Below are 22,097 nucleotides of genomic sequence, written 5' to 3'. Positions count from 1 at the left end.
TTTGATTACTGTGGCTGGGTTATAAGTTTTGAAATTGGGAAGTGTGAGATATCCAACTTTGTTCTTCCTTTTCAGGATGCTTAGACTTTTCTATGTCCTATGAACTTCTATGTGAATTTTAAGATGGGTTTTTCAATTTGCACAAAAAACACTATTGGGATTTTTATAGAGATAGCATTGAATCTGTATATCACTTTGGGTAGTATTTCATCTTAACAATATTAAGTCCTCCAATTCATGAACATGAAACGTCTTTCCACTTATTTATGTCTTCCTTAATTTTTTTCAGCAATGTTTGGTAGTTTTCAGTATATAAATCTTGAAACTCCTTGGTTAAATTTCTTTGCAAGTATTTCATGCTTTTTTTATGCTATTATAAATGGAACTGTTTTCTTTATTTCCTTTTGAATTGTTCATTACAAATGTATAGAAAACAACCGAATTTTTTTTTTAATTCAAAGCAGTCTTTTTAAATGTTGAAGCTGAATAGTATACTTTTAAGTTCATTTTAATAACAAATCTATAACAACAAAAATAACTTAAATACACATCATTACAAGACTCATATTTGTAGGCACTTTAAAAATAGTTATTTTTAAATGGTAACATGTCTTAAAAATTTTGCCAGCAGTGCCGTGCACACGGTAGGTGGTCAAAAAATGCTGACTTACAGAAGTGTTTATAGCTGACAGCAATCTACATTCATTTATTCCCTACTTTATAATAAATACATCACAGTAAAGATAAATATGAGAGATGATAGCTTTCTTACAATATTTAGCATTTTCATAAAAAGTTGAAATTTTTACATGGTATTATTCTGCTTATAGCCAGACCTATATGCTTTTGAAACTCAAAGAAACATTAAAAAAAAAAAAATGCAGTGTGCTCTTTTTGTTAATTTAGATGGCAAGTATTATATGATGCATACACATAACAAAAAATGAATATTTCTAAAAATTAAAAGAAAATTGAACTTAATGCTCATTTTTTTAAAATTTGAAAATATTTTATAATAATAATTATTTCAGACCTAAAAATACTGGACTTTTCCACCACTTTAAAATGTGTATTTCATTTGACCAAAATGGCAAAATTTCTGTTTAAAAGCAATGATAGATATAGGCCAATAAGGCTTGTTTTAGAGGAAATATATCCTATTATCATTACATTAAAATCTTCTGTCACAAAAAAAAAGTCTTCTGTCACTTAGCGTATATATCAAAGGTATGGCCTTATGAGGTAAAACAGTCATTTCAAAGTAGTGTTCCATCATAATGAGTATTTTCCACTACTGGGGAAAAACTCTCCTTGCTAAGAAATACTAGCATGGATTATATATTATATAAAATACATATTATATCCCAAAAATACTATAATGAAAAGAAATACAAAATTTTACAGATGTATAAGCTGAGGCACATTAAAATAACTTTCCTAATATTAGACCCACAAAAGGCATTTCAGGAAAAAGCTTCAGTCAACCAAGAAAACAACTGAATTTTGCATGATGATTTTATATACTGCAATTTTGCTTTGTTTATTAGCTCTCCAACAGTTGTGTGTGTGTGTGTGTATTCTTTAGGGTTTCCTTAGTATAAGATCATGTTATATGCAAACAGAGATAGTATTTTGAAAGAGATTTACTTGAATGTAAAGAGCTAAAAAATAAAGCAAAAAAAAAAAAAAAAAAAAAAAAGGCAAAAACAGAAACACTTCTCCCAGTCTTTGTGGATTGGCTCTTTCTAGGGCACTCCTTTAAAAGTCTCAGCCACACCACTGACAACTTTGCCTTCCTCTTCACTTGCTGCTAGCATTGATCATAGAGATAGGCCAGAGGTGAAAGCTTTGGGTCATTTTAGGTCTTTTCTGAGATGCATGCTGTCCTTGGCATATGCATGTCTGTCTAAATTCCCTGATATTTATGGATACTTTTGAATACCCTATTTTCCCAAAGAAACTTTCTCTCCAGTTTTTCTCCCAGGCTTAAGTGATCTATTGTATATCTTAATAGTAATATTTTATTCTAGGTGACTGAGGGTTTTTCTCCTACCTTATAATGTTTTTGAGCAATGCCCACCATTTTTCTGCTCTGAGTTAGTTCTGGGTTAGGTGAAACAGAAACAAGTGCCTTGCATGAGTTCTTCAGGTAGCTCCCAGACAGGTTACAATTGAAAAACACAATAATATGTGAAAAAGGTCTGCTCTTCTCCCTCTGAAACAGAGCCAGGGTCCTACATCGGAAACATGGGTTGCTGTCTTAAAGGCTGCCACCAAGTGGGGGAGAGGGTGGAGAAAGGGCAAGTAAAAACACCACAAAGCTTTCCTACAGTTTTTAAGTTGCTTTTTTCCTGATTCAGTGTTTGCTTGGTTACTCTAAAACTTTGTTTTCCAGAGTTCTGACCAAATTGTTTCTGACAGTCTCTGCTTGATTTTTAATGTTTCTGTGCAGGGAGAGGTGTTTGTAGCTGCCTTCTCCACCATTTTGCTGATATCTCTCTTGTGTAAGCTTTATAACTTTTGATTGAAATAATTTCAGACTTAAAAAGGTATTGCAAAAATAGTACAAAGAATTCCTGCATACCCTTCCTGCAGCTTCTCCAAATGTTAATATCTCATGTAACCACAAGACAATTATCAAAACTAGGTAATTAGTATTGATACAAACTATTAACTAATCTATAGCCCTTATTCAAATGTTTCCAACTATTTCACCAGCAATCTTTTTTTAGTCCAGGGTCCAAGTCCAGGATCATATATTGCCTTTAATTTTCATCTCTCCTTTGTTTCCTACAGTCTGGGAGAGCTCTTCAGCCTTTCTTTGTATTTCATGAGCTTGACGCTTTTGAAGAGTACTGTCTAGTCATATATACCATGTCTCTCAATTTGGACTTGTCTGATGTTTCCTCGTGGTTAAATTCAGGTTATTAATTTTTGAGAAGAATACCACAAAAGTGATGCTGTGCCCCTCTCATTGCCTCATATCAGGAAGCATGTGATGTCAATATTGCAAAGATGGTTTAGAGAGTTCCCACCAAGTTTCCTCTAATGTTAACACCTTATGTAACCACGGTGCTCTTATTGAAATTAAAAACAAAACAAACAAACAACAACAAAAAAACACTGACACGACACTGTTAATTAAACTACAGACTTTATACAAATTTTATCAGTTTTTCCACTAGTGCCCTTTTTCTGTTCCAGGATACAATCCAGGACACCACACTGCATGTAGAAGTGGCTCTTTCTTTTTAATGCTTTCACTCCGCTACCAACCCATAGCACAGGGAGTCCCACCCCCTCCTTCTCCACATTAGAACCTCTCAACACTGGTAATATGGTTGCCAATGGCTACCAAGTTTCACTTCTCACATCCTCCACAACAAGCGGAACTGCCCCATACTTTCTGTGGTACAAATTAAAAAACCCTAGAGAAAGATTTTGATTAGCTTGACTTGTGACAAATAGCTTCCTCTAGAGCAAGTAGGTATGGCTGAGAGGGGAGGGTCTTTCAGCCCAACAATGCCACTGGGGGGGACCCATGTTTGTGAGGCAGGGCTCTTCCTGCAGAAAGGGAAATCACGGTAAACTAGACAGTGACTCCAGTTGAAGACTAGCCCGTCCACCTCATTTTACACATCAGAAGATTACAGGCCAAAGAGGTACATGACTTTCCAAAGACCCAGAGCTAGCTCTTAGTAAAATGAAGACTAAACCCAGACCTCCTAACTCCCAGTCCGAGGCACCTCTTTCCCCTATGTCCCTAGCACTACCTCAAGTTTGATATTAATCCCAAGAATCAAAGAAACTGAGATTAGAAACAACGTCCAAGTTTATCTAGTTCTTACTGATGCATGAATTTCCCAGTGTATCCAACTTGATCTCAGAGAAATGGAAACCTCTCCTGTTTATTTTTCTCCAATATTGGGATTTCAAAGTAATTCATTCACTCAGCAGGTTAGGATGCAAACTATTTTACTCAGCAAAGAATTGGGTGGGAAAAGGAGAACGTTCATCAGCAAGTCTGTTAAACAACCTAGAGAATATCCATATAATGTAACACTATACAATCCATTAAAGAGAATGAAGAGATCTATATGTAGCAACACAGGGAAATGTTTCACATATATCATTGAGTGAAAAAAAAAAAAAAAAACAAGCTGAACAAAAAGTTGTGAATGGTGTAATTCTATTTATGAGATGGCCAGAACAGCAACTCTCACCACTGGTTGACAATCTCCATCAGTGTATATTTTTTATTTTCTTCATCATATTTTTCTATATGTTTGAGTTTTTAAAATAATGAACATGTATAACTCTGGGACTCAAGAGAGGAAATAAAGATTTTTTAAACAATAAAAAGATTATTTTCCTTGAAGTACTGATCCATGGATGAACCACAAAAACATTATGCTAAGGAAAAGAAGCCAGACACAGAAGGTCATATGTTATATGATTCCATTTATATGAAATATCCAGAAGAGGCAAATTGGTAGAAACAGAACGCAGATTGATGGTTGTCAGGGGCTGAGGGAAGAGGCAATGCGGAGTAAATAAGGAGTGATTGTTTAATGTGGATGGAGGTTTCATTTGAGGGTGATGAAAATGTTTTGGAACTAGATAGAGGTGACGGTTGCTGTGCTGGTTTGGATTATCGTACCCCCCAAAACAACATGTTCTGTGATGCAATCTTGGGTGGGCAGACGTTATTGGTGTTGATTAGATTGGAATTCTTTGAGTGTTTCCATAGAGATGTGACTCAATCAACTGTGAGTGAAACATTTGATTGGATAATTTCCATGGAAGTGTTACCCTGACCCTGCCTATTCAGGGTGCGTGTTAATTGGGTCACTGGAGTTGTATAAAGGAGTTCACAGACAGAAGGAACTCAGAGCACATAAGATTGACATTTTGGAGAGCAACTGAGATGACATTTTGAAGAAGAGCTGCAACTAAGAGAAGACAAAACGCCACAAGAACAACACTTTGAAGAATGTCATTTTAAAATGCAACCTGGGAGCAAGCAGACACCAGCCACATGCTTCCCAGATAACAGAGATTTTCTGGACACCAATGGCCATCCTTCAGTGAAGGTACCCTTTTGTTGATGCCTTACCTTGGAACTTTATGGCCTTAAGACTGTAACTTTGTAATCAAATAAACCCCCTTTATAAAAGTCAATCCATTTCTGGTATTTTGCAAAAAAGGCAGCATTAGCAAACTAGAACAGTTACACATTGTGAATTTAGAAAATTCCACTGAATTGTATACTCTAAAATGGTTAATTTTAGGTAAGGTGAATTTTACCTCAATTTTTTAAAAAAGATTCTTTTCTTTAAGTGAGGAAACCTCAGGATTCACTTATTCTCTAAATGAGGTTTGGGCAAATTGCTTATCTTTGCTGCATCAGTTCACCTATTAAATAAAAAGATTTGGAGTAGCTGGTCTATAAAATCTCTTCAGGCTGCAATACTGTGTTCATGTTCTGGATACATGTGGCTTATATTCATTCCCTTGTAATTCAGGCTAAGATTACAAAAGCTGTTTTTTGACCGATGCACACATTGTTGACCTAATATTGAGATGGAAGCAAAGGTAAACCATTATGTTCAAGGATCATAACTGTGCAGACTCATCCAAGCCCAGGAATGAATGGCAAGTAATTAGAGGAAAAGTGTCAGAGCTGTAAAGGTAAAAATAATCATAGGTAACATATTGAGTGCCTCCCACAGGCTACATACTATGTTAGGTGCCTTATGAATATTATTTCTATTTTTTAAGGCAATCTTTAGAAGAGAAAACTGAAGCTCAGAAAGGGTAAGTAAGTTCCCCAAGGACCCACAACTAGTAACTGGAAGAAGGGGAGTTGAAACCCAGGTCTATTTATATTCCAAAGTCCATGTTCCTTCCACTCAGCCACACTGTTTTCCAAAAAGAAAAGGAATTCAAGGAAAATGACATGGTGCTAGAGGCAAGGTGATGTAAAAGCAAACAGGAAAGAACTGACAAAGAAAAACGAAAAGGGAACAATCAATAAAAATCCAGGATTACCCCTGTGTTTGAAAGTGGCCCTTCCCTGGGCAGATTTCCATCCCTATCCTCTGGCATGCTTTCTGTATACCTGCAGGAACTGGATGTGTCTTTCATCATGACCTGCTAAAAACAAAAGTCCACTGAGTTTAAAGAATCTTACCCCTATATTTCCATGACAGACATCTAAGAATTACTGCAAGTTTGATTAGATATTATTTTACCCTTTCATCTTAATAAAGAAAGAAGCTGAACAGAAAAAGAAGTAACCCTCAAAATAGATAAATGAGAGATAAGGAAAAATAATTACAATCACTTGAAAAGAATAAGTGAGATTTAGGGAATACAATATTTACACAAAGCTACTGTACAAGTATTTGGTTTAAGAATCAAAGGCAACATCAAATTATTTGAAGAAGTTAAAACCAAGGAAGCAGTCAAGCCTGACTATGGTTTTCCCAGCACGAGAAGCTGCTTGACAGAGGAAATAAAAAATTTAGGGAAAACAGGGGCAAAGTAAGTCCCAGATCTTCGTTTGGAAAGGATACCAGGCCACTCGCTGCTGAAGAGTCATTTGGCAAAAATCTTCTGGGAATAGGCAGCAGGTAAACTGACTGATAAATCTAGAAGGAATAATTACACAAGTTACATATGGAACCAAAGAAAGAAATGGAAAAGCTAAGGTGGTGAATGCTTTGGGCATGGCAGATTTGTCCATCTACCAGAAGAAAAATGCTTTAAAATTGAGATAGATACTTAAAACACTCTCAGTGAACCAGTTTTCAAATGAGTCATCAAGTTAAAAAGGAAGGTCTCAACTGGGGGAACTAGAAAGAACAAACAGCATACATAGAACCAAAGGGCAAAAAAGGACCATTTGTCTCCAAAAGATCACCACATGTGATCATACAGGTTTTTACCTGCTCAAGGCAGCCCAGCCAAAGGATTGAGTAGATTCTGAAATCCAAACCACCCTCTGCTCATCAAGCTGGCTGCCTTCGGCTGCATCCTCCTGGAGCAGATGCCTTTCCATCAAGATTGGAAAGAAGAAATAAAACTATTTGCATTTCACAGGTAGCATGACCAGGTATGCCAGGAAGTCCAAGGAATATACAAAAAAGCTACAAAAATTACTAGCAGGGTCTCAATATACAAGGTCAATATACAAAATCAATTGTATTTCTAGACTCTAACAACAAAAAAATTAGAAATGATTTTTTTAAGTTCACTTATAATAGCATCCAAAAATATAAAACACTTATGGATAAGGTCAAAAAATAGTTGTCCAGGATTCCCTATGAGTAAAAATGAAAGCGAATTTTTTAACATTTAATGTATATATCACTGTAACTGTTATGTTAATCATAGGGTAGGAAATAAGGAGAGGAGAGAACAAGAGGGAGACTGACATTTGCTTGAACTTTCATTTTGAGATTGGCAAAATAAACAAAATTAGAATAGATTAAATGAGAAGGATAAAGATCAGCAAAATGATTCTAGAATTTAGCCTCCAATGTCCACAGACTTACTTTTATAACACTCTGGAGACTTGGTCCCCAGAATATGCCAACTAGACCTTAAGAGTACAGACGGCGGGCCTAAGGAGGTCTCTCAGTCTGAATTAAAGATAATTTTCTAGCTCCAAAAATGTAACTAAGATCAGGTTATCTTTCTTCTAACTGAGATCACTGACTCACAAGAAATAAGCAAAGAAAAAATAAGCTGTAACTGCTACCTCCCATCCTCCTAACACACAGTGGGGAAGAAAGGGAGATCCCTAGCTCAAAGGGGGTAAAGAGGGTTATAGCTTCTCATTGTTCCAGTCAGGGCTCAGCATCCGTTAAAAGGGGTAGGTATTTTTACAGCTACCTGTGGGCGCCTAAGAAACTGATCTTTGTCTTTTCATATGGGGAAGTCCAGTAGTTCTGCCATCAGATCCTAGCAAGCCAACAGTGGCTCCACAGACCAGGTGCAGTCCTGCCACCTCCAGCTGCCCAGAGGAGAAAGCCATAAGGCTATACAACCTTTTAGGGTTAAGTTGGTGTCATTATGATTTACTGAGAGTGGACAGATATTAAGGGGATGGGCTGCCCATGCTAAAGTTAACCATTAAGACTTTAAAGCTACATCATTCAAAAGCCAACTACAATCTTGCATTTCAGGTATAGTATTTGCCCCTAAATTCATATTGCTGCATTACCACCAAGTTACATTTGCCTGCTTCAACTAATTAAAGAGACAATATGGTGACCGCAGGAAGAAACTGGCAGAAGCACAGACATCTCAGCTAGGAAAGGGACATGTGAACCAATCCTAGCCCTTAGGACCTGGGGGGCAGGGAGATATCTACAGGAGAGATGCTAGGAAGTGTTTTTCTCCATGATTAAAAAAAAAAAGAAGAAGCTTGGAGATTTGGGGAGGAGGAGTGCTCTTTCTAGGCTTTGGAAATCATTGTCTAGAACGTGATGCCTAGAACTATGGCAACCGTCTTGAAACCACAAGAGGACAAGTTGAGTACGACAGTGGAAGAAGAGAATCTGGGCCCAAAGTGACATGGCTAAGCCACTGCCCAACCCTGGAATGACCTGCCTCCAGACATGATGTTGTAGAATATAATAAACAAGAAATATTGTTTAAACCAAAAACATCTTAACTGATGCACAGGTCAATAAGAAAAAAGACTAACAACTCAACAGAAAATTGGATAAAGGATACAAACAGAAAACTCACAGAAAAAGAAATAGAGATAGCCAAAAAATCTTAAAATATATTCAGCTTCACTAACAATAAAAGAAACAAATAAGAATTTTTGCCCATCAGATTTATAAAAATTGATAATTCTGGAGTTGATAAATGTTGGGGAAACAGGGACTCTCAAATTTTTAGGTGCTTCTCAAACTGGTACACTTTCCCTGAGAGTCAATTCAGCAATGCATATTATAATTTAAAATGTACATACCCTTTAACCCAACAATTCTACAGAAATACTCACACACAACACAAAGCTGTTTGCACAAGGATGTTCAGTACCACACTGCCTGTTAAGCAAAAAAATCTGAAACAGTCCAAAGTCTATCAGTGAGGAATTCATTAAATAAATTGTAGTGCGTTATACTGTGGAAAAGCCACAGCCATAAAAAATAATGAGGTAAATCTGTATATACTGACATTAGAATATATCCAAGATACACTGTTAAGGAAAACATTCAAGTTTCTGAAGAAATATGCACCCTATTCTCATTTTTTTCAAATAAAATGCTGAAAATAAATCTAGAAGAGTACATAACTAACAATTATCACTAGGAGGTTGATGTGAAAGCCTTCAGTTTTAAACTTCATACATTTCTGTGTTTAGGAGTGTGTGTGTGTGTGTGTGTGTTTATTGCTTTTGAAATTAGAAAAAAATAAATCTTTAATCTCATCTATCTACATAAACTGCTAGTCTTCACTTAGCATTTACAACTATCTTAAGAGGTTTGTAGTCAAATGTCCTAACTCTTCCCAGACAAGGGGGAACCCAGGATGCTGAATCCAGACTGGAAATCTGTATCTTGAGAAGGGCCTGAAGGTGAGGTGAGACTGGCCATTAAGGGGAGTCTGGGAGACCTGTCAGGGGCCAGATCTGTCAGGGGCAAAAGCTAAAGAAATAGTCAAAGAGGTCCTGCAAATAGCCTGGGCGGAGAGGCAAAATCCAGGGGATAGGAACCTTGGGCGCCAACCCAAAGCCAGCCGGCACTGAATGGTGGTTGGTGGCTCTGAAGCAATTCTTTCAACAGCAGAGGCAGAGTGTGGTTCACAGAGCATCTGCCACCTGAGGGGCCAGAAGAGAGGAAGCTATGAAGATGAGGAACCAGCAGTAAATAACGGTACTATGAAGAAGCAATAAAGCATTAGACTTGTTTTGATTTTCTATTAAAAATGGTTTTAGATTTAAAAAAAAAAAAAAGAATAAAAAAAGACATTGACCTTCTGAAAGCATACAGTTTTTTTAGGGGTAACTTAATTTCTTTACGGCCATGGGCCTGTGAAAATTTGCATACTGCCTTGATGCAAATAATTTTTTTAAGAGTTGCCTCATTATATTCCACTGGCCTGGAGAGATTTTGTAGAATCTAGCTCCCTCCCTCTAACTTTGATATCTGATTTTGGTAACTGAGCATTGTATTGCAGAGTTGCTGCAAGATTGGTACCCCCAAACTCCTGTAGCATTAAGCTGGGAGGAAGAAGAATTCTGAGACCACACTACATTTCTATCCCCCAAAAGTGGTTTGTACAAAGCCTCTGGGGCAGTCAGCCATTTCCCAGTGCAGCAGGGCCGGGTGAGAAGTCTTTTTTAGGCAAGGCATTAAAAGGAGTTGGCTGAGCAGACCTAAAAAACCTTGGTCAACAGGGCGGAGCCAGCCCTGAGGCAAAAGTATTACTTCACAGTTGCATTGGCTTCCTGTGGCTGCCAATAGAGGCAGCATCTGGCAGTGAGCCCACCGCAGAGAAGAGGGAACTCCACAGAGAAGAAAATAGCAACGAGGCAACAGGGCCCCAAAGGTGGAAGTACAGCCTGAGAAACTTCAGCCAGCGCGGGACTGCTCTACCAGCCAGACTTGCTGCTCGCTCTTGCAGGGCATGGTGTGGTCGTCTGCCTAGGGTGAGCGCTTTCTATAAGTAGTTTTGCATATCATTTAATCCGTATCACCAAGTCGCGAGGTTGGTGCTATTATTATCTCCATTTTACAGATGGGAAACTCAAGTCCAGAGACTTAAATAACTTGCCAAAGAACACACATCCAGTAAATGGAGGAGCCAGGATTCAAACCTCAGTGTGGCCAGCTCTGAAGCCCAGACTGACAGCAGTGACTTGAATTCTCAAGTGAAAATCAAGAAAATGAGGTAAAGGTTAGTGCCACCTCAAACTCACACCATGGACCAGGGCAGTCTTTTGTTTCCTCTCTTGTAGTTAATATTTTGGGTTTTCCTTCCTTACACAAAACCAAGCAAATGAGCGTAATTCTAAAAAGAGATAAATATAAAAACAAGAAGTGAAACACTGCAGACACCTGAAACCCAATCATTTCTGCAAGTGCAAACGCACGGAGCTGCCGCACAGCAGAAATAGTTGTGTCCTGTTTAGATAGGCTTTGTTTTGCTACATGGCTGCATATGCAGAGAAGCGATATCAGGTCCTGAGGGTCCACTCCTTTGATGAGTTAAACACACAAAGGCCTACATTTTGATGTAATCTGATAGCATGTAGTTAAGTCCTAGACAAACTGCAACTGGGAGGAAGTGATAAACCCAACTTCCTGCACAAAGCTGCCTGAGATAACACTTTCCATAGACTGGAAGAAGAAGAAGAAGAAAAAAAAGAGAAACACGATTACTACAGAATTTAAAAAGGAACTTTTCCATTCTTAATAAATAACCCTTTTTTCATTTCATGTGGTCCCAGCAACATCTAAGCAAATCTGATTGCAGTCCGGTGACTATGTAGTAATTCCACATATGTCTTAATTCTGTCTTTTATTTAGAGACAAAATCAGTCACTTGGGATTCACCTGGTTTTCTGTCTTTAGAATACTTTAGTTCAAACTCTAAATCTCAGATCTTCTCTTGCCAGGAGTACTTCCCTACAGTTTAACAAGAACTCAGATTGAGAGAATCAAGGCTGCATTAACTGGCTCAGTGGTAAGGCCTGATTCAGTTTGAATAAACACATTGGAAGAGGTTCCACAATGCTTAGATGTGAAAGTCCTGAGGTGGGAAAGTTGATGCCTTCTAGGAACTAAAGGAAGGCCTGCGTGTCCAGAATAATTTAAAGGAGGAAAATGAGGGTGTGAGATGGGGCTAGAAAGGTAAACAGGAGCCAGACTTGGCAGGGCCTTAAGCCAGGTTAAGGAGTTTGACTTCATTTGAGCACACTAGGGGACACTCTACGAATACTACTGACCTCTACTAGTGTTCTGCTCCTAGATTGTTTTCTAGGCAAGGATCTCAAAGAGAATACAGCAACCCTAATATCCTTTGGGAAAAATTCTGAGATAAAATTCTTACAAGTAACTTGGGACATCAAAGATACCTGCTACACACACCCCCAAGTTCAGTCAAGCCATAAACTTGGAAGGGAAAAAATTAGGACAGTAAAAACTGACATTATCAAGTGATTGAATCACATCATTTTATTAATTTAATATGATTATAGAGTCATAGGGTTCTTACATATAGATAAAGTCTTAGCAGTCCTGTGGGCAATTCTCTCATTTTATAAGGGTTGAAACTAGACCCAGAGAGAAAGGGGTGGGAGTCTGATCTCCCAGCTCCTGGCAGTCTCCACTATAACCAGCTGCCTCTGAAGAACAAGTCAAGGCTACTCACACCTTTTCATCTCAGATGAAAAATTCAAGTCTGTTTCTAGGTTGCTAAGTATGATCTTTGGCCTGCCACTTACACTCTCAGGCTCACTTTTTCTGGTTCATTTACTGAGATTCCACACCAGGCTCTGGGGATTCCTTTGCTGAAGTTACTGGGATGCGACAGTAAATGACCCTGTGTTGAGAACCTCACTAACCTGTTTTCGAGGACAGTGGGTCTGAGCCAGCCCCTAATAGAAACCTGGGTGCAAAACTGTTTCTAGTGCAAAACTGGTTTCAAATTTTCCTCCTTTGAATCTTCTTAATGTGTTCATTTTATTCCACAATGACATGACTTAAAGGGTTTTACAGCACAGGCTAATAACAATCCTGTTTTCCCCTACCCCACATATTTTCCCTTGTATTTATTTCTGAGATCTCAGAAGAAATTGCTGTGTAAGCCTCACTGGTGACCTGGCCCTTAACTCTTAAGGATTTTGAAGTGCTGAGTACAACTGGAGATTTGCTTTTCATTTTGAGTGTCCTGCAAAGGATGCTAAACTTCTTCAAGTGAAGCTGAGTAACGTGCCGGTTTGAGATTGAACTAGGTATATTATAAAAGGATGACACCTCCAGAGACCATCAGACATTGTCTTTGCCATTCTGATCCCTTCCACTTAGGGTTGATTGAAATCCTTCTATGGAGAAGTTTTCTGACCTTGGTTAAGTTTTCATTTAGTGACCTTAGGCAAGACCTTTTACCTCTCTGGACTTCCACTTCTCACTAGATGATCTCTAAGGTCTTTGTGTTTCCAACATTCAGCATGTCCAAAACAAATCAAGGACAAATTTGGAATCTCAGTAGACAACACTCATCATACTTCACTTTCTATTGGTAAATAGGTAGGAAGGAAGGAAGGAAAAGAAGAAGGGAGGGAGGGAGGGGGAAGGGAGGGAGGAAAGAAGAGAAGAAAGAAGGGAGGGGGAAAGCAGGGAAGGAGGAGAAAGAGGAGGGATGTAGGGACCAAAGAAAGAAGGAAAGAAGGGAGGGAAGAACTGACAAACGAGCAAACAAAGGAAAAAGGGGGGAAAATCTGTGCTTTCCAAACCTCTCCGGAGCCTTAACAGAAATGTATTGGATTTGAGTTGTGAATAAGTTTTTGCTTATTTAACTTTCAGAATACAGCCCAGTAGAGTATACCTAGGAGCCTTTTGCCAACTTTGAATCTGGAAAGTGGAGAAGGGCTTCTGCGTCAGCAATTTCTGTTGAAGAAAGAAAAAGAGGTTGAGAGATAAAAATTGTTAGAAGAGTGATGATGTTTTTTTCTTTTAAATTTGGAATTGTTTATATTACAAGGATTTTTTGAATTGTTGAAATTTATGGAATGCACTTAGCCCAGACCCTGGCGCTTAGAAAGTTCTCAGTAAATGTCAGCTATAATTCTTACCAAAGAGGACGATTCGCCCAAGCATCAGAAAGCCTGGATTCTAGATGTTTGAATAGCCAGCCACAGCACCTTTTAGCAAGTCTCTCCACCTCTGTGAGGGTTTTCTAATTTGTGAGAAGAATGGATTGGACTGAACTAGATGGCCTAAGAGGGCTTTTGCAGCTGGTAATCTCCAATTCCATTTCTCCATGTTTGGATTGAATGTTGATATCACTTTAATGCAAAGAGCCTTTTTCTCATATCCCATTATAAAGCTCATACATAAGGTTCAAAGCACACTTCTCTTTCCCTAAATTGGTGGATTTGGAGCTTTAAAATAAGAGAGAAGTAAATGGGATTAACGTTTGCCTAAAGGGCCAATTGTGGGGTCAAATTCTGAGCAGCCAAAATGTAAACCCTCTTAAGAAATGTCAAGTTAGACAGCCTGCACCTCATAGTGCACTGTGATATCTGGACGCTGTCAGATTCCCCCAAACTCTGCACCTCCTAACCCAATCACAACATCCACAGAAGACTCAGTCCTTCCTAGAACTAGATTTCAAACACACTTGGGAGATTCTGTCATTTCCCTGAGGGCTTTTCTTCAAGTAAAACTGTTTTTGCCTTCCCAAACTGAGTCAACACATCTGTTCTTACCTATCTTAAAAACTTCATCAACCCCACAATTCTCTAAGAGGAAGAGAGGGAAAAAAACTATTGTACAATGAAAAAAATTTGGCAAATCTTAGGAAAACACATTCTTAAAACATCTCTCATTTCTGAGAAACAAAGCAAAATGTGCTGATTGTTTTCTGTTTCATGCCTAATGAAATGATTCATTGCTACAATGAGGTATTTTGGCCATATCTACATAGAAGAAGTACTAACATTCAATTGAAAAAGTAAAAATAACTCAATTAAAAAAATAAACCTCGATTGAGTACCTCCCCTCCAAAAGGCACTGAACTTTGTCTCAAAAAACCAAGCAAGTTGTCATGGGCAATTTTAAGCTATTTGGATATTAATTGTAGCTTATTCACACTGGGAAGTTTCTTTACAACTGCTTATCTGCACTGTCAAATACAGTAACTGCTAGACACATGTGGCTCTTGAGCACTTGAAATGTGGCTTGTACAAATTGAGATGTGCTGTAAGTATAGAATACACACTAGATTTAGAAGATTTAGAACAAAAAAAGAATGTAAAATATCTAATTAATAATTTTATATTGATCACATGTTGAAATAATATTTTGCATATATTGGGTTGAATAAAATATATTATTGAAGTAAATTCACCTGTTTCTTTCACTTTTAAAAAAAACACAGCTATTAGAAAATTTACTATTACATATGTGGCTTGTATTTGTGTCAAGATTATACTTCTTTTGGGTCAGGTTGGCTTAGACTCTTAGTTTGTTGGATGTTGATTTTTAAGCTATTTTTTACTGCTGAATCTATCCACCTAAGAATTCTTGGTCACAGACATCCTACACTTATTCCAAAACAAGATTCTGTATATAGTGTGGTCTTATAGGTTTATAAACTAGAAATTAGGCTCCTAAAAGTACACCAGGAGTGAAAGATAAATATTTATATCAAAAGATGTTCACGTTATATCAAGTGGGAAAAAAGGAGATTAAAAAATAGCATGTAATGGAAAACACTCATCCTCATCCATAATTAAAGAAATACAGTTAAGACAAGAAATGGCAAATGTTTAAAAGTTTGATAATACTGTTGGTGCTGATGTGGGGAAACAGGCACTTTCGTATTTTATTTGTAGGAGTGTAAATTGGTACAAGCTCTTTGTAGGGTAAATTGGCAATTGCTATCAAAATTTAAAATGCATATACCCTTTGATCCAGCATATCTATTTTGGGGAATTTACCCTATAGTAATACTGGCACATATATGCAAAGATGTATCACAGAGATTTTGCAATAGCAAATGATCTAAAGGTTCACATATAGCAAATTGGCTGAAAGTTTTGGTTCACCCATAAAATGGTAAACTATGCAGCCAAGAAAGACATGATGAGAGTGTTCCGGTTTGCTAATGCTGCCATTCTGCAAAACACCAGAAATGGATTGGCTTTTATAAAGGGGGTTTATTTGGTTACAATGTTAAGTCTTAAGGCCATAAAATGTCCAAGGTAAGGCAGCAACAGTAGGGTACCTTAACTGGAGAAAGGCCATTGGCATCCAGAAGACCTCTGTTATCTGGGAAGGCATGTGGTTGGCATCTGCTTGCTCCCGGTTTGTGTTTCAAAGTGGCATTCTCCAAATGTCAGACTTCAATGGCCATCTTCAAAATGTATCTCTAAGCTGCAGCTGCTCTCCACAATGTCACTCTCAGTTGCTCTGAGGTCCTTCTGTTTGTGAACTCTTTTATGCAACTCCAGTGATTTAGTTAACACCCACCCTGAGTGGGCGGAGTAACACCTCCAAGGAAATTATCCAATCAAACGTTTCACTCATAGTTGATTGAGTCACATCTCCATGGAATCACTCAATCAAAGGATTCCAACCTAATCAACACTAATACCTCTGTCCCTACAAGATTGCATTAAAGAATATGGCTTTTGGGAGACTTAATACATCCAAACCAGCATAGAGAGTCTCATTACTATTATTAAGAATCATTATTGAATAAAAAGGCACAGTGCATGAATTAATTATTTACTCAAAATTATTCGAAATTGTGTCTTCTGTCACCAGATAGAATGGAATTTCAAAATAAGCATTAGGTTGAATTATAGGAAGAAAGTTTTATTCTTCTTGATCACTTGAATATTGTGGCCTAAAATATTTATACCTGCTACATTTGTGTTTTAGAGTGATCTTTCGAGAAGCAGGATGGATTGAAGAAGGGCAAGACAAGAAGACATCTCACTTAAGGGCCTGGTACACAGTAAGCATTCAATAACTGTTTGTTATTATTGTTATTAAATATAATTTCAGCTATAAGGATGCAGACTAAACCAAGGAAATGGCTTCAGTAAAAAAGGAGAAAAAGAAGAATGCGATAGATATTGAGGAGATAGAATTGACAGAACTTGGGGACTAGAAGTGGGTGGGAGATGGTAAGCAAGAGTGAACCTCTAGAATAATTTCCAGGGGCAGGCTGAAGAACCAGGTAGATGATAGGCCATTCTCTGAGGCAGGAAACAAAGGACAAGGAATAGGTTTGGGAAAAGATAAATTCAGTTTGGGACATTATAAATGTAAAAGGACCTGTGGAATATCCATATATGTCCACTTAGTAGTTGGATCTTTCCCCTCCAACTCTTGATGGGAGATGACTGGGTTAGAGAAATGCCAATGGGTATCATCATTGTAAAGGTGGCAAGGTAGTTAAAGCCATAGGTTTGGATGAAGTTTCTCAGAGGGAATTAAGGACAGCACAGAGGGAAAGCAATATTTAGAAAGCAAGCAGAGAATGAAAAGCCCATCAAGGAAACCAAAATGGTGAGGTCCAAGAAAGGGGAAAAGCCAGAAAAGTGTGACATCACCAAGCCATGAAGAGGAAAGAATTTCAAAAGGAGGTCATGGTCAACACAATTAATGTTCCTGAGAGATCAAGTAAGGAACCGTTAAAGGCAACTCCTCGCAAGGCAGTGGGAAAGGTCAGTGGCAACTTTGGGAAGAGCAGTTTCATGGACTGAAACAGGTGGAAGCCAGACTTTAGTAGAGTGAATAAGATGTGAAGAAGTTAAAAAAACTTTCAAGAAGTTTGGGGAAGGAAAGAAGAGGATTGAAAGAAAGTTAAAGAGGGATCATTGGACCATGTATTTTTTTAAAATGGGAGATGTGATTGGCTATTTGATGAGGAGAATTAGCCAGTGGAAAGGGAAAAGTTGAAGGAGAGATTGGATAAATGATGATAGATAGATAGATAGATAGATAGATAGATAGATAGATAGATGGATGTGGAGGAAAGGTTGAAAAGACAGCGAGAACTGCACAGAAGCCATTCTGGTGGCTGGTGGTGACAGAAGCAGCCACATCACATTTCCAGACAGCAGTGGCAGGAAGACGAGGGCCAGGGTCTGGGGTCTGTGGCTGGGAATGGCATTGGTGGGGGCAGTGGCACACACTGGGCATCCAGTGATCATTGGTGGCAATGATCTTCAGCAGTGGCTTCAGCAGAACGATTTCGTGGCATGATTATGACTGCCCTTGTTTCGGTCTGTTTTCTGAGTAGCTTCTACAGCCTCTCTGGGGATTCTGTGAGGTTCCCACTGTCTTTCTGATAAATTCTTTTTCTATTTCAATCAATCTGACCTGGTTTCTTTTGCTTACAACTAGAACTTTGCCTGATTCCACCATGTGCAATGCTAATCACTTCATAAGAATGAGCTCGTTTAATCCTCTCAGCAAATCTAAGAGATAGATTTATATTATCATTTTCATCTTCCCAATGAGGAAACTGAGAGATAAAGAGCTTAAGTAACTTGCCCAATGTCACACGGTTTGTAGATAGCAGAGCCAGGCTCAAACTCAGACCTATTTGCCTTAAAGCACTTAACTGCTACACTCTGCTGTCATTTACTTGAGCAAGCACTATTACCTCCAGTAAATGGCAGTTCAGCACAGAGAGACTGCCTCCCTGCATCTAAGCACAACAGCAAACACAACTCTGAGTCTGCTCTGAGAAGCTTGTTTTACAAGGCATTTATGCTGTTTCCCTGGAGAGCCTTGACACTGGTGTCCTCATTTACAAAATGACAGCCAAAGCTTTCCCCTACTTCTTGGGCTATAATATGATATAAATAATTTAAAAAGTCCTGCCAAAATAAGTTTGTAAAGCAAAGGTCCCCATCCAGTAGATAAGGTTGCATTTCTCAAAGCCTGGGCTGGAAGATCTTAAAGGCTTGCACAGTAGGTCTTCGAGTGCTTAACACAACCATACATCCTCTTCACCAACCGTACCAGGCCAGCTCTTGTCTTCCTGGATGATGAGGAGTTAGGAGTACAAGAGGTTTATTAGGGAGATGCCTGTGAAAGGTAGAGACAGGGAGAGCCTCAGATCACAATGCAGATCTGACAAAGTCTCAGCCAAACCAACGCAGAGCTTTGGAGCAAAGATTGTTCATTTGAGGTGTCCCACATTAAGCAGAAGTCTAGTCTGTGGCTCCCAGTGCTCAGGCCACCAAATGGTAGGAACAGCCACCAAGTGGTCTTAAGCTGTTCTTCTACAGGCTGTTAAGCAGAAAATAGAAGTAACGTTGATGGAAAATAAACATCAGTTTCTATTAAAAAAAAAAAAAGGCAATGCAGCTTCTTCCTTGCTCCTTCTTGAATCGCTCTGGGAAAAGCCAGCTGCCATATTATGAGGACATTCAAGCAGCCCTATGGAAATGTCCATGTGGTGAGAAATGAGGCCTGCACCAATAGCCATGTGAGAGTGCCATCTTGAAAGTGGATCCTTCAGCCTCAGTCAGGCCTTCAGATAACTGCAAACCCAGCCAATATTTTGACTGCATCTTCAAGATAAAATCCAGATAGACCAAAACCATGTAAAATATATTTGTGGCCTGGTGCATTTGATTGCCAATATCTTTAAGACATGATAAGCTTTTCCTGAAGCCTAAAATTTTCATATTTTCCTTTTTTATGTTTGTATCAATTAGGACTGCATTTGGCTACAAGTAACTGACCATGGTGGCTTAACCAAATAGGGACTTTATTTTTCTCTCTACTCTTCTCATTCTAAACCCACAGCCTCAGCTGAAAAGCCAAGATTATATTTACATAGGATGAATTCAACCATGAACTGTCTGAATTAATGTTGGAAGCCTGACTCAATGAGAGCTCACAATTGTTTCCCCACTTCCTATCATGGTGCCTGGTAAATAAAAAGGGTTCAATAAATATTTATTGACTTAATTGATGATTTTTTAAAAATTCCTATGATTTTTATCATAGGAATGATAATGCCAATGGCTGTGCTCCTTTCACAGGAATGAGAGCATTTCCCTTGCAGCTTAGGCACAATAAAAATGCCTCAAACATTTTAAATGTCTATAAGTATGAATAAGGAAGAGCAGTTAGGAGAAAAGTTTATTCAATTAAGTCTGCAACAAGTAATGTTTGAGAGTTGAGAGCAAGGGCTTTGGAGTCAGAACCACCAGGGTTTGAATCCCCGTTTTTCCACCTACTATATTAGCACACTGCTCAAAGTCACTAAAACTATCTTAGTTTCCACATCCCTAAATTGGGAATATTATGGCCTGCCTAGCAGGGTTGTTGAGAGGATTAAATGACAATATATGTAAAAAACATTTGGCAAAGTTACTGCCACTCAGTAAATGGTAGCTATTATTATTGTTTCTGTGCCTTCAGAAAACAAGGAAAAAATTAAGTAAAAGAGGGAAATATCATGCATATGTGGCAAAATTTTGACAGCTGGTGAATCTGGGTGATGTACGTAGGGGGATTCATTGTATTCTTTCTACTTCAGTGTATGTTCCAAATTTTTAATAACATTGTTTTTGGTTTAAAGGGGAAAATGGACAATTTATTGCCTCCAAACAAAACCAGTATTCAGTCAAGACATCATTTATTCTGTCAACAAATTTAATCAAGTTCTTTGTGCCAGGTTATTGTGTGCCCTCAGGAAACTGAGAGTCTAGTTAGGAGACAAACATTAAACACATGATCACACTGATAAATATATAGCCATACATTATAAAAAATGCTCTGAAGGAGGTGCTGTGGGTGTATGGAGAGAATAGCGAAGGACTCAGTTTGGAGAAGTCAGGAAGGCCCCTCTGAGGAAGTGATGTGTAAACTCAGACCTGAAGGAGCTTAGCTGGGCAAAAGAAGGGGAGAGCATCCAGGCGGAACAGCCACCACATGCAAAGGTCCTGAGTAGGAGTAGAAGGGAGCACAGCAGCAAGGAAAAAGGTGGCTCAGGAGGAGGCTAGAGAGCTGGGCAGGGAGCTGGAGGACCTGTTAGAGCTTTGGGTCTTGGTTCTCAGTGCACTGGGAAATCTGGCAAGAGAATCACAGATTCAGATGTCCATTAAAAAACAAAAAAATTCACTCTGACCACACAGAACAGATTAAAGGGGGAGGGCATGTTTGTATATGTGTGGAATGTTTCTAGAATGACACACACGAAATCAGTAGTAGTGGCTACCACTGGGGAAAGGAACCAGGAGACTAGATAACAGAGGTCAGAGAGAGACTTAATTTTCACTGCATATACTTTTTTAGTGTTTTTCTTTGTAAACCATCAATTTTTTATTTAAAATATCATTTTAAGAGTAAAACAACCCCATCTCCCCATCCCACCCCTCCACGCCCCACTTACAGGAAACCTCACATGCACACACACAACACTGGGTTCCACAGCAATAGAGAACCCAAGCAAAAGCTTTCCCAATGATTGAATTCAACTTTCTTCAAGTCTTCAGAGTGCAGTGCAGCCCTCCTGAAGGCCCAGAAATGGTTGTTTCCAGAAAGACCCCTGGAGTTCTGAGAGCCTTTTAAGGCAGGGACTCTTGAAACACTGCCCATCACAGGCTGTCTGGAGAGCACATTCAGGCAGGCAAGGGGGCTGGTTCCGGGAGGGCTTCTCTGTGGGGAGTGCAGGGCTCTCAAAGGCCTTTGAGAGGCTTTGCTCGAGACTTGGTAAGAAGGTTTGGAAGAGCAGGGTAGAGATCATGCCAGTGATTAGTGATGGAGGGGGTCCTTGTGCGTGCCTCATCTTTAGGAACTGACATTCTGCTCATTTTGCAAAATGTGCAAGGGTTACTAAAACAGTCAGACAGAAGCTGATGGAAGAGGATGTATCTCAACACTAACCTTCATTGTAGCCTCTCCTTTCCTCCCTCCTTCCTATCTTGTTCAACCAACCATCTGTTTACAATTTGCTTGAAGACTTTGTTTGTGACCTGCAGAATGCGGTTCACAATATGTAAATGATAGTTTTTGCTATGTGGTGGGATGATGGATTATATTTTTATTCTTATTTTTTTCTTTTTTCTAAATTTTCTCCAGTAAATGTGTTTACTTTTGTAATATAGAAGGGTATGGGGAGAACTTTTTCAATGTTTGCACAGTTTGCCCCCAAGAAATTGGAAACTACCCCTTGGTGTTTTTGCATCAGAAATACAAAATGAGCAAAAGGAAAAACAGGGTTTAGGACAGAGAAGGGATAGGTACTGCCAAGGCTTTAGAACTATGTCCATAGTTTTATTTTCCTCCCACACTCTTCAAGGGTCAAAGGCTCAACTAATTGCTTGATTCTCCAGCCTATGTTCCCCTGCCCCACCAAACTACCCCCACACC

The 22,097-nt window shown here is 38.7% G+C and overlaps 1 long non-coding RNA gene across 2 annotated transcripts; it reads left to right on the top strand.

Moving 5' to 3' along the window:
- Positions 1 to 10,523: 10,523 nt before the first annotated feature.
- On the top strand, positions 10,524 to 19,573 carry LOC119510770. 2 transcript variants are annotated; one of them, XR_005212016.1, is made up of 4 exons: positions 10,524 to 10,672; positions 10,762 to 10,914; positions 16,635 to 16,710; positions 19,524 to 19,573. It is a non-coding gene; the product is annotated as an uncharacterized LOC119510770 (long non-coding RNA). The 2 variants fall into 2 exon arrangements; XR_005212017.1 differs by lacking the exon at positions 19,524 to 19,573 and having other exon boundaries at positions 10,762 to 10,920; positions 16,635 to 16,712.
- The last annotated feature ends 2,524 nt before the right edge of the window (positions 19,574 to 22,097 follow it).

This window comes from Choloepus didactylus, chromosome 15, assembly GCF_015220235.1.
Source record: "Choloepus didactylus isolate mChoDid1 chromosome 15, mChoDid1.pri, whole genome shotgun sequence".
In the NCBI taxonomy this organism is placed as follows: Eukaryota; Metazoa; Chordata; class Mammalia; order Pilosa; family Megalonychidae; genus Choloepus; species Choloepus didactylus.
The sequence above is the reverse complement of the archived record's forward strand: the minus strand, read 5'-3'. Positions and strand labels throughout refer to the sequence as shown.